This window comes from Triticum dicoccoides, chromosome 6B (assembly GCF_002162155.2).
Source record: "Triticum dicoccoides isolate Atlit2015 ecotype Zavitan chromosome 6B, WEW_v2.0, whole genome shotgun sequence".
In the NCBI taxonomy this organism is placed as follows: Eukaryota; Viridiplantae; Streptophyta; class Magnoliopsida; order Poales; family Poaceae; genus Triticum; species Triticum dicoccoides.
The window spans coordinates 226,928,602-226,939,212 of NC_041391.1; positions in this window are offsets into that span (position 1 = coordinate 226,928,602).

A 10,611-nucleotide genomic window follows, 5' to 3' on the forward strand; every position below is an offset into this window, starting at 1 on the left:
CATGGCAGTCTGGAAACACTCCCAGAAATGGGAAGTGAAAAGACTACCATGGTCTAAATTGATCTCTAGTGGAACACCATGAAGTGACACTATTCGAGAAATATATAAGTCAGCGAGCTGACTAGCAGTGATACTCTCTCGAACATGTAGGAAGTGCGCCACTTTGGAGAGACTATCAATGACTACGAAGATAGCATTATTCCCTCTCTTGGTCCTGGGAAAACCGGTGATGAAATCCATACCAACTTTATCCCGTTTCCACTCAGGAATAGCTGAAGGCTGAAGGGTGCCAACAGGTCTTTGATGCTCTGCCTTAACACGATGACAAACGTCACAATTAGCAATGAACTGAGCAATCTCTCTGTTCATCCTAGTCCACCAGAACCTCTGGCGTAGGTCCTGATACATCTTGGTACTACCAGGATGAATCGTGAGAGGATATTCATGCGCCTCCTTAAGGATCCGTTGTCGAAGATGCTGCTTCTTGGGGACCACCAGGCGGTTCCCAAAGAAAACAACACCTCGATCATCTATAGAGAAACTACCAGCAATACCCTTGGCAATGTTTCTCTTGATCTGGGTAATCCCCGTATCATGCTTCTGGGCTTCTATGATATGATCCACAAGAGTAGGTTTCGCCACCAAGGTAGAAAGGAATCTGTGAGGAGCAATGTGAAGGTTAAGCTTACAGAATTCCTCATGAAGAAGTGGTTGGCCCTGCTGCAACATAAGATTATTGCAATAGGGCTTACGATTTAGCGCATCAGCCATAACATTGGCTTTGCCTGGAGTGTAGGTAATCCCTAGATCATAATCTGAGATCACCTCCAACCAACATCTTTGCCTAAGGTTCAAATCTGGTTGGGTGAAGATATACTTGAGACTCTGGTGATCGGTGTAGATCTCGCAATGTTTACCAAGAAGGTAATGTCACCAGGTCTTGAGTGCATAGACTACGGCTACAAGCTCTAGATCATGTGTAGGATAATTCTCCTCATGTGGATGCAATTGTTGAGATGCATAGGCAATCACATGACGATCCTGCATAAGAATGCAACCTAGTCCCTGTCGTGAGGCGTCGCAGTAGATAACAAAGTCCTTAGTGAAATCCGGTGGCACAAGTATGGGAGCAGAAGTCAGGTGTCTTTTCAGTTCCTGAAAACTGTGCTCACACTGTGGGGACCACTCAAACTTTTTATCTTTCTTGAGAAGTTCCGTGAGGGGTTTGGCCACTTTAGAGAAGTTTTCAACAAAGCAGCGACAATAACTGGCTAGTCCTAGGAAACTCCTAACTTGTTTAACTGATTCAGGTGGAGTCCAATCAAGAACGACCTTAACTCTCTCGGGATTGACAACAATGCCCTTACCAGAGATGACGTGACCTAGATAGGTCACTTATGGCAACCAAAATTCACACTTGGAGAACTTGGCATAAAGGCGGTGCTCTCTGAGTTTTTCTAACACAAGTCTAAGATGTTCGGCATGCTCTTCCTCGTTCTTCGAGTAAATAAGAATATCATCGAGGTAAACCATGACGAATTTATCTAAGTACTCCATGAAGATCGAGTTCATCAAGCGGGAGAGAGTGGCTGGGGCGTTGGTTAGGCCCAAGGACATGACGGTGTACCGTACTGGCCATAACGAGTAACAAAGGCCGTCTTAGGAATGTCCCCATTTCTGATCTTGATTTGGTGGTAGCCTAACCTCAAATCCATCTTAGAAAAGACTGAGGATCCAGCGAGCTGATCATACAGGTCGTTGATCCTGGGGAGCGGATACTTGTTCTTTATCGTGACCAAATTAACGGGACGATAATCTACAACCATCCGGTCCGTACCATCCTTTTTCTTGACGAAGAGGACGGGGCAAGCCCAGGGAGAAGAACTAGGACGGATGAAACCCTTTTGCAAGGACTCATCAAGTTGTTTCTTAAGCTCGGCTAGTTCTAAGGGTGCCATCTTGTAAGGTCTCCTAGAAATTGGGGCGGTTCTTGGGATAAGATTTATGACAAACTCTACATCTCTGTCAGGTGGAATGCCTGGCAGTTCCTCTGGAAAGACATACGGAAAGTCACGGACTACCGGGATATCTTCAAGGTCAGGAAGAGGGTTGGCATTAAGAGAATAGAGTTGGCGCTTTGCAACTCTGGTGGAGATAGTGGCTATCTTGCCAGATGGGTGTGTAAGCTGAACAGACCTGGTGAAACAATCAATCTTGGCATGATGAGCTGTCATCCACTCCATACCCAAGATGATATTAATATTCGAAGACTTGAGAGATATCAAGGAAGCAAGGAATACAAGTCTGTCAACATGGATTTCATTGCCATAACTTATCCTAGAAGTTTGCCATTTGGATCCAGGAGTTTGAATGAGTAGTGGGGATGGCATATCACAAAATGACATGTCGTGCAAGCGGCCATAGCTTTCGGAAATGAAGGAATGAGACGCTCCAGTATCGAACAGAACCGATGCTGGATGACAGTTGACAAGGAGTGTACTAAGAATGACATCTGGATCATCATGAGCGTCCTTAGCTGAGACGTGATGCACATGTCCACGTTCAGTGGGAGCTGACTTGGCACTGATCATCTTACGTGATGGCTTACCACGGCCAACAGACTTCTCGGGCTGGGGTGGAGCAACAGTGGTCAGAGTGCAAATACGGGCAATGTGGCCTGGCTCTCCGCACTTGTAACAAATCTTGGAGGTAGGATGTGGACCCGCATTGGCAGGCGGTCCACCAATAGGCCTGGGTGGAGCATAAAACTGAACCGAGTGAGGCGCCAGATAAGATGGCCTCGGTGTTAAACCGGGTGGAAGAGCAGAGTTCGGAACCCAAATCCGGCGCTTCTGAGAACTAGAACCGGAGGAAGAACCCATAGCACGGGTGTGCTTACGAGACTTCTCGTAAGTAAGCTGAGCTGTCTCTGCATTAATGGCCTTGTTCACAAGATCCTAGAATGTATTGCAATGGTGCAAGTGGAGATCACGACGCAACTTGGGGTTGAGACCCTTCCGGAACCTAGCCTGCTTCTTGGCGTCCGTGGACACCTCTTTTGTAGCATAGCGGGCGAGGTTCCCAAACTCTCTACTGTAAGCATCAACAGCCATCTTACCCTCGGTGAAACTACAGAACTCTTCTCTCTTGCGGTCAATGAGAGCCAGAGGAATGTGATGCTCGCGAAAAGCCTTAGTGAAATCTCTCCAGGTAGGCAGGAGACATTTCCCGGTAAGAGAGGCTACTAAGGATAAACGGCTAGATAGTCAGATCCCACACATGGCAATACACATTACACGTACGCATAACATGCAAGTATGTGCTGTACAACATGGCATCACAACATAACTCAACAACTCATATAGGTATAGGCTCAGAAGAGCCATCATAGCATTTACTACAAATAGGGGTCACATGACCCAACATTCAGAGCATACAAGCAACAAGCGAAAGCATTACATGTCTGAGTACAGACATCTACAAATGAAAAAGGCTGAAGAGCCTGACTATCTACAACATCTGACCAAGATCGTAGCTGAGGTACAAGCTACTTGTCGAAGTCCACGGAAACTAGTAAGACCGAAGTCTCCGCTGCAAAAACATAAATAAAGCAACATGAGTACAAAGGTACTCAGCAAGACTTACATCAGATCCTATCATACATGCATTTGTATCAAGAAGTAATGTGGGGTTTAGTTGCAGCAAGCCAGCTTTGACTCAGTGGCTATCCTGTTCTACGACTACGAGAAACTTCTTTGAGGTGAGATGGCGCACACGAGTCCACTAATCACCACACAATACACTACTATGGATTCATCCCCGTCTCCCAACGAGAAGGCCATCCGTAGCACTCACACTTGTCTTGAGCATGTTAGGGTATCCACTTCAAGTTGTCTATGTACCACGTAAGCATCCAAGAAGTCCATAACCGCGGACCCGGCTATTCGAATAGATCATGTTAACCCTGCAGGGGTGTACTTCTTCACACATGCTCTCGCCACTTACCGCCATGTACATGTCATGTATCTCGGCAAACTTCAAGCGGAAGCCTGGCGAGGGGGTCGGACACGACCTAACTAACCACACAAGACTCTAGTCCAGGTTCATCGCCTATTCAGGTTCCATCCGTAAGGAGATTCGGCCGGGATTTCACTCACGGCCCCAAACGATGTGTGCAGGGTTCCAAAGCCCACCTCGCCGGATGGATCTACGCTTGGTACACCGTGCCACTTGTGCCTAGTCTGTCCCAAGCCCACCTGGCCGGGTGCCACTCGGTAGACTACTAACACTACCTACAAACACCAGAAACTATTTGCAACTCCTGGACCGAGATCAAGTTGGTTAATAAGTCGAGAGGGGTCGAGTTACCGGAACCCAATGTGTGGTAGTATCGAGTCATTGGACAACATACATAGAACTCAGTGCTTAAGGACGGTTCTAGTGAGACAACCCACCATGTACTCCTACATGGCCTCTCACCGCTACCTTTACCAAATCGTGTTCACACGCTTCGCTCTCAGCATCAGAACGTAGCACTGCACTCCAATTCATTCCCAATGGAGCAGACTTGACACACTCTAAGCATAGCAGGCATGGCATGGTAGGAACACAACAATGGCTTCAATCAACTCCTACACATGCTCGTGGGTTTCAACTATTTACTGTGGCAATGATAGGTCATGGAGAGGAATGGGTTCAACTACCGTAGCACAAAGTAGCAATTGAATCATTGTTGTCCTAATGCAATAATAGATAGAAGGAGCGAGAGAGTAGGATTGTATCGGAATGAACAAGGGGGTTTGCTTGCCTGGTAGATCATAGGGGGGGGGGGCACTGCTCCTCAGACAGGTACTCTGGAACACTCTCCGGAGCAGGACCTATCGGGAAGGAACTGTGTCGGTAATGAAAACACAAGCATATGCAACAAAATGACGCATGATCATGTCATGAATATGTGATGTTGTTTGAGCTAATGCAACTAGCATTCATTTGGTTGAAGTCCATTTGAACCAAGAATTCAAATGCAACTCCAAGTTAAGTCTTTATAAATGCCATCTACATGTTTTCACTTATACAGTAGGTATAAGTTGGTTTTTCATGCATGAAACTAGTACAGATGGACAAATTGCATTTTTCTGATAAATTTTCATATATAAATTATTTCAATGTAAGCTACGGTTGAATTTCTATGAATTTTTGAAGTTTATATCATTTTCTGGATTTTCCTGATTTATTTTAAAACCAGAAAATGAATAACTGCGTCAGCACTGCATCATGCCTACATCAGCAGGTCAACGGAGCTGACCAGGTCAAATCTGACGTGTGGGGTCCACACGCCAGTGACACAGGGTTAAACAGGGGGTTAGTTTATCCTAATTGCAGGATTAGTGGCGCTGGGCCCACTGGTCAGTGTCAGGGTGGTTTAGTTAATGGTGATTAGCCCTAAGCTAATCACCTGACCCACGGGGCCCACCTGACGGCCCTGCGAGGTCAAAACAGTCAACCCCACCGGCGTTTAGCCGCCGACGAGGCCGTACGGGGCGGAGGGGCACGGGATTCGCCCTCCGGCGTCCATTCGGGCGACGGAGACCACGGACGAGAAGCTAGAGCTTGTTCGCGTCGTTTGGAGCGAGCGGGAGGCTGCAGGGGTGCCGGAGCTCACGGAAACGAGCTCAAGGCAGTGGCCGGAGTTCGGCCAAGTGCGCGCGCAGCGCTGCGGTGCACGACAGGGGCTGCGAGCAACATCGTTGGCTTGCTGGGAGGCTGCTGAGCATGTTGACTTGCTCGGGCGCGAGCTACGGTGGCTAGCGCGTCGGTGGTGACATGGACGACGGCGAGGTGCTACAGCCGTTGTGGGGAACGAGGCTACGGCACGGGAACGGAGGAACGGGGAGGAGGAAACGAAGCAGGAGCTCACAGCGGGCTCGACGGGCTTGACGGCGAGCTCGGGGATGCGCTGAGGTTGACGAGGCGGCGACGGGGATCCACGGCGGCCGGAGATGAAGATGGCGACGGCGACGGCTCCACGAGGTGCTCCGGCTTGCGTGGCTTGGCGGAGGGATTCAGCGCGAGGAGGCGGAGCTCTGGGACACGAGGGAGGTGCGAGGGGACGGCGGGGAGCGCGTCGGCAGTGAGCTACAGCGACGACAGCGCTCGGCTGTCGCAGGTGAGGGCGACAGAGGCGGGGAGGAGGACGGGGAAGAGTGAGAGAGGCCTGGGGGGTCACGTGGCATCGTCCGGGCGAGCCAGGGCGACGAGGAGGGCGCCAGGCAGGCAGGAGGTGGCGCACATGCGCGCGGGCGGCGAGCGCGTGCCCATCGTCCTCCTGGTGCCAGGAGGACGACGACTGGCGTCGCCAGTCAGCTGGGCCGGCCTGCTGGGCCGCTGGGCCAGGCCAGGCCGCACAGTTCCAGGCCAGATGGGCTGTAGGTAAGTGCCACGTAAGTTTTTCCATTTTGTTTTCTATTTTCCTGACATTTGTTTCTGATTTAGTAAAATACTAAACCTATTTATTTTCTTCTGAAAATTATTGTAGGAACTAATTGGGTTATTCCAAAGCCCCACACTAAAAATGAAAATTATTGGACATATATAATATATATATAACATATATATATCCTATGCAAATATTTACTGGATTAACTCAAATGGCCAAAAATAAATACTTCTGAGCTCCCAAAAATATTGGTTGGATTACCTCTGGCCAATACTTTTAGAGGAAAACAGGAACATTTTCTTGGGCCAAATTGAAGCAATTTTTACCTTGATCATTTTCAAAAAGATTAGCTTTCACAAATCCCCATTTCATATTTAAATGAAATTTAAACATGATGCACACCTGACTAGCTAGTCTAGGTCATACTAGAACTAGGGATGTGATAGATTTCCTGCGATGTAAAAAACATGGAAAAAATAGCAACGGGCACTTGACACTATGTCAATAGGTTAGTACCAAAAAATGATGTAAAATGACTATACAATGATTATGAAACATCCAAGAATGATAATAAAATAGCATGGAACAATAAAAAATTATAGATACGTTGGAGACGTATCAAGGAGGAGCTACCATCATCGACGGTTGAAAAATCAGTGACAGAGTGTCCACCATATATGAGAGAAGAAGAATGCCGACTGTTGTCGTGGGGGTCGCTTCTCCTTCTTTTCCTTGTGCTAGATATTTGTAATGCACTAGGGAAAGGAGGAGTAGCGACTATCACCGGCGGTCGCAATATCTGTCGGTGTACTAAAGTAGGGGCACTCCTTTGTACCCCTTATTTGTGCACGGGCAGTCAGAGCCGCGCCCACGACCACACTTAAGCAGGGCAGAAATAGGGAATCACAGCCACAAGATGGCCAAAGCAACGCCAAGATAAAGGCATAAAGAGCAAGAAGGCGAGGTGATTTCCCCCGGCAAGGCCCGTGCCGGGCGGCCTCCACGGCCCCGGCAAGGACCTTGCTTGGGTAGCTTACCCGACGCCAGCAGAACGCGCCACCCTTGAACCCCTGTTTCTCCAACACCGCCAACCACATTGGGACCTGGGCTCGGGAGGCACCTCCATGATGGCATGCAGATCTTTGTGAAGACAAGAAGCACTTCAAATCAGAAGAGGATTAGAAGACGACGAACCTCGGCGAGATCCTCGCCGAGGAGACACACAAGACCCCCGGCAAGATCCTTGCCGGGGACGACCGCAATGCCACGGCAGGACCCTTGCCGGGACCCCGGCAAGGCCCTTGCCAAGGACATCCGCGAGGCCACAGCCATGCCCGCACCCGCTAAGTTTCTACCACCGCTCCCATGCAGCTGCCAGCCCACCAGCTAGGCAGGCGTCTGTGTGTCAACATGAGGCTTCCAGGCCAACTCAGCACATGCCTACGTGGTGGCATGCAAATCTTCGTGAAGGCCCTACCACCACGCCACCTCAGCAGCCAGCCAACCTACATGGCACTGACCACCTCACTGGCCCTGGCGCGTGTCAAGGCAAGGCGAAGCGGCGATAAAGTGAAGGGGACATGTCAGAGGCGCATTAAATGCGTCTTGTCCCATAATGACAAGCAATAGGCTTAACCATAGTACCTCGATGCCACCTCTTGTGTGCCACTTTGGAAATCCCCTTGCTTATAAAAGGAGGCCCAAGGCATCCAGGAGGAGGATTCGGACCCTTGGACAAGTTACGCTCGTTGTAGCTAGCGCAAGAACTCTAAGAACACAGATATACACATAGAAGCAGGACTAGGGTATTACGCATCCTTGCGGCCCGAACATGGGTAAATGACCCGTGTGTTTGTGCTGTCTGCTGATCCCACTCTTCTCACGTCCTCGCGCCCCGCAACCGTAGTAGGGATTCTTGTGAACCCATAGGTGTCGTTTTCCACCGACATCTCTGGCGCGCCAGGTAGGGGGCGCAGTAATGAGAATCTGGTTTAGCAGCTGGACGGGCAGCTCCTCATCGCCATGGCTTCCAAAGAAGAAGGTGACCAAGCGAGCAGCTCCGTCAGCAGGTGCAGCAAGCGTTCGCATGACGGCAAGAAAGCTAAGTCATGCAAAATTTTGAGTAATTCCTTTTTATATAAGGTTATCCCCCCGAAGATCTTTCCTTTGTATGAGAAACCTGCACGCAGCGGGGCCCGACCATTATTGGAAACGCCCTTGGTCTGTTTCGAGTCCGCTTAATAGATCGAGCGGTTGCGTCGAGAATGGCAGGGTGGCCTTCCGCTATTGGCAACGCTCTCGCTCTGTCTCGAGTCTGCTCGACAGTTCGAGCAGTCGCGCTGAGAACGGTAAGGTGGTTCGCACGGCAGCAAGCACACCCTGTCGGCCGCTAAAGGATCCGTCCTTCAAGGCGTTACGGTCTGGGTTCACGCGCAGGCAAGCCTACCCAATTGGTGTAGGGTGGACATACAAGGAAGGGCTGAGCAGGGGAATAACATGCATCAAATTTAAAACACTGCAGAGTTATATTACATCAATTGTTGCTACAGTTCTAACTAAAGATATGAATTGTCTTGGTAGTGAACCCGCAACGGCAACAAGAAACAGGGTGCCTAATCCCGGCGCTGGCCCTCTATCCTCTGAATTCCGCCGACGCGGCTGATGATGGGCTCGATGCACTCCTTGAGCACCGAGAGGTCTACATCGCCCGGCAAGCTATCCAGCGCGGCGTCGAATCAAGTTTGGGGGTTCCAGTATGCCAGCTTGGTGAGAACCTTGGTCATAGCACCCTGGCAAAGTATCTGGGCCTCGTTGGCCAAGGAGCTTGCCCGGTTGGAGGCGAATCGCTCCAGGGCTCCAAGAATACCCTCGAAGAACAAGGTCAGCTTGGCGTTGGGGCTCATGTCCGGTTCCGGGGCGTACCTCACTTTCGGCATCTTCATCTCGGCCAATTGCTTGGTGATCCTGTTGGTGACGTCGGCGAGTCGGCTGATAAAGAGGTTCTCACCCTTCACGAAATCTGCATGGTTGGCGGCGTCGTTCCTCCGCAGCTGTTCCTCCTCCACCAGGCGCTTGGTCAGGGCTCCCTCCCGGGCCTTGGCCTCCGTGAGCGTCTTCTCAAGATCCTCCAGCTTCAGCTTCAGGTCCTCGATGGAGTCGTTGGCGCGGGAGAGCTGCTAGGCCTTGGCAAGGTTTTCATCCTGCGCTGTCATCAAGGCGCAGCGGGCTGAGTCTCTCTCCATCACCAGCTGATTGGCTCTGGCCTTCAGTCCGTCCCGCTCCACCTCCAGCTCCTTCACCTTGTTGCCATGGGCCAGGGCTTGGGCATCGAGCGCTTCCTTGTGCTTATGCTCCAGCTCACGGGTCCGCGCTGTGGTAAGCTTTTCGACCTCCTCGTCCTTGCCATGGAGTGGCGGCAAGTGTCATCTCGCGGGCAGCAAGGTCCTCCTGCTGAGAGTTTAGCTCGGCCTCGCGCTGGGACTGGATGGCCGTGACTTTGGAGGCCTCCTCCCTCGCCTCCTCCCGGGTTTTCTCAATGCCGGCCTGCTTCAAGAGGAGCTCCAGCTCGCGCTGCGGCAACTGGCCTTGGGTGGCCTTCAGCTCCTCGTGAGCCTGGTGGAACCAGGCCTGCACCTCGGTGACGCGCTTCTCGATGTCTGCCTCCGCCTGGCCCGCCACCGCCTCCCTGGACTTCGCCTTGTCTAGGCGAGCGCGATGGAGCGCCTGCAGCTTCCAGAAGCTGGCACCCATGGCCTGGAGGAGCTGCTCCTCCTAGGTGCCACCGCCACCGGCGCTCGGCTCCTCGATGACCTCGAGCCCGGCGGCGGCGACCACCTCATCATCGAACACCTCCCCCTCGGCCGGCGCCCTCGTGCTTGCCGTCCCTGGGAGGTGGACGAACACATCGTCGCTCACCTTCAGGTACTTTCCCGAGCCGGAGGCAGCAGACGAGGAGGGTTGATCGTCAATCACCTCATCCTCGGCAGAGGCCTTGCCGGCCTCCTCCTCGGCGGCGGCCTTGCCGGCCTCCTCCTCGGCGGCACCCTCACCGGTCTCTCCAGCAAGCTCATTGGCGGCATCCTCGGCAGCGGTCTCGGCGGCCTCCTTGGCGGCAACCTTGTCAGCCTCCACCATGGTGTCCGCGGCGACCTCCTTGATGATGGTGTCGGTGTCCT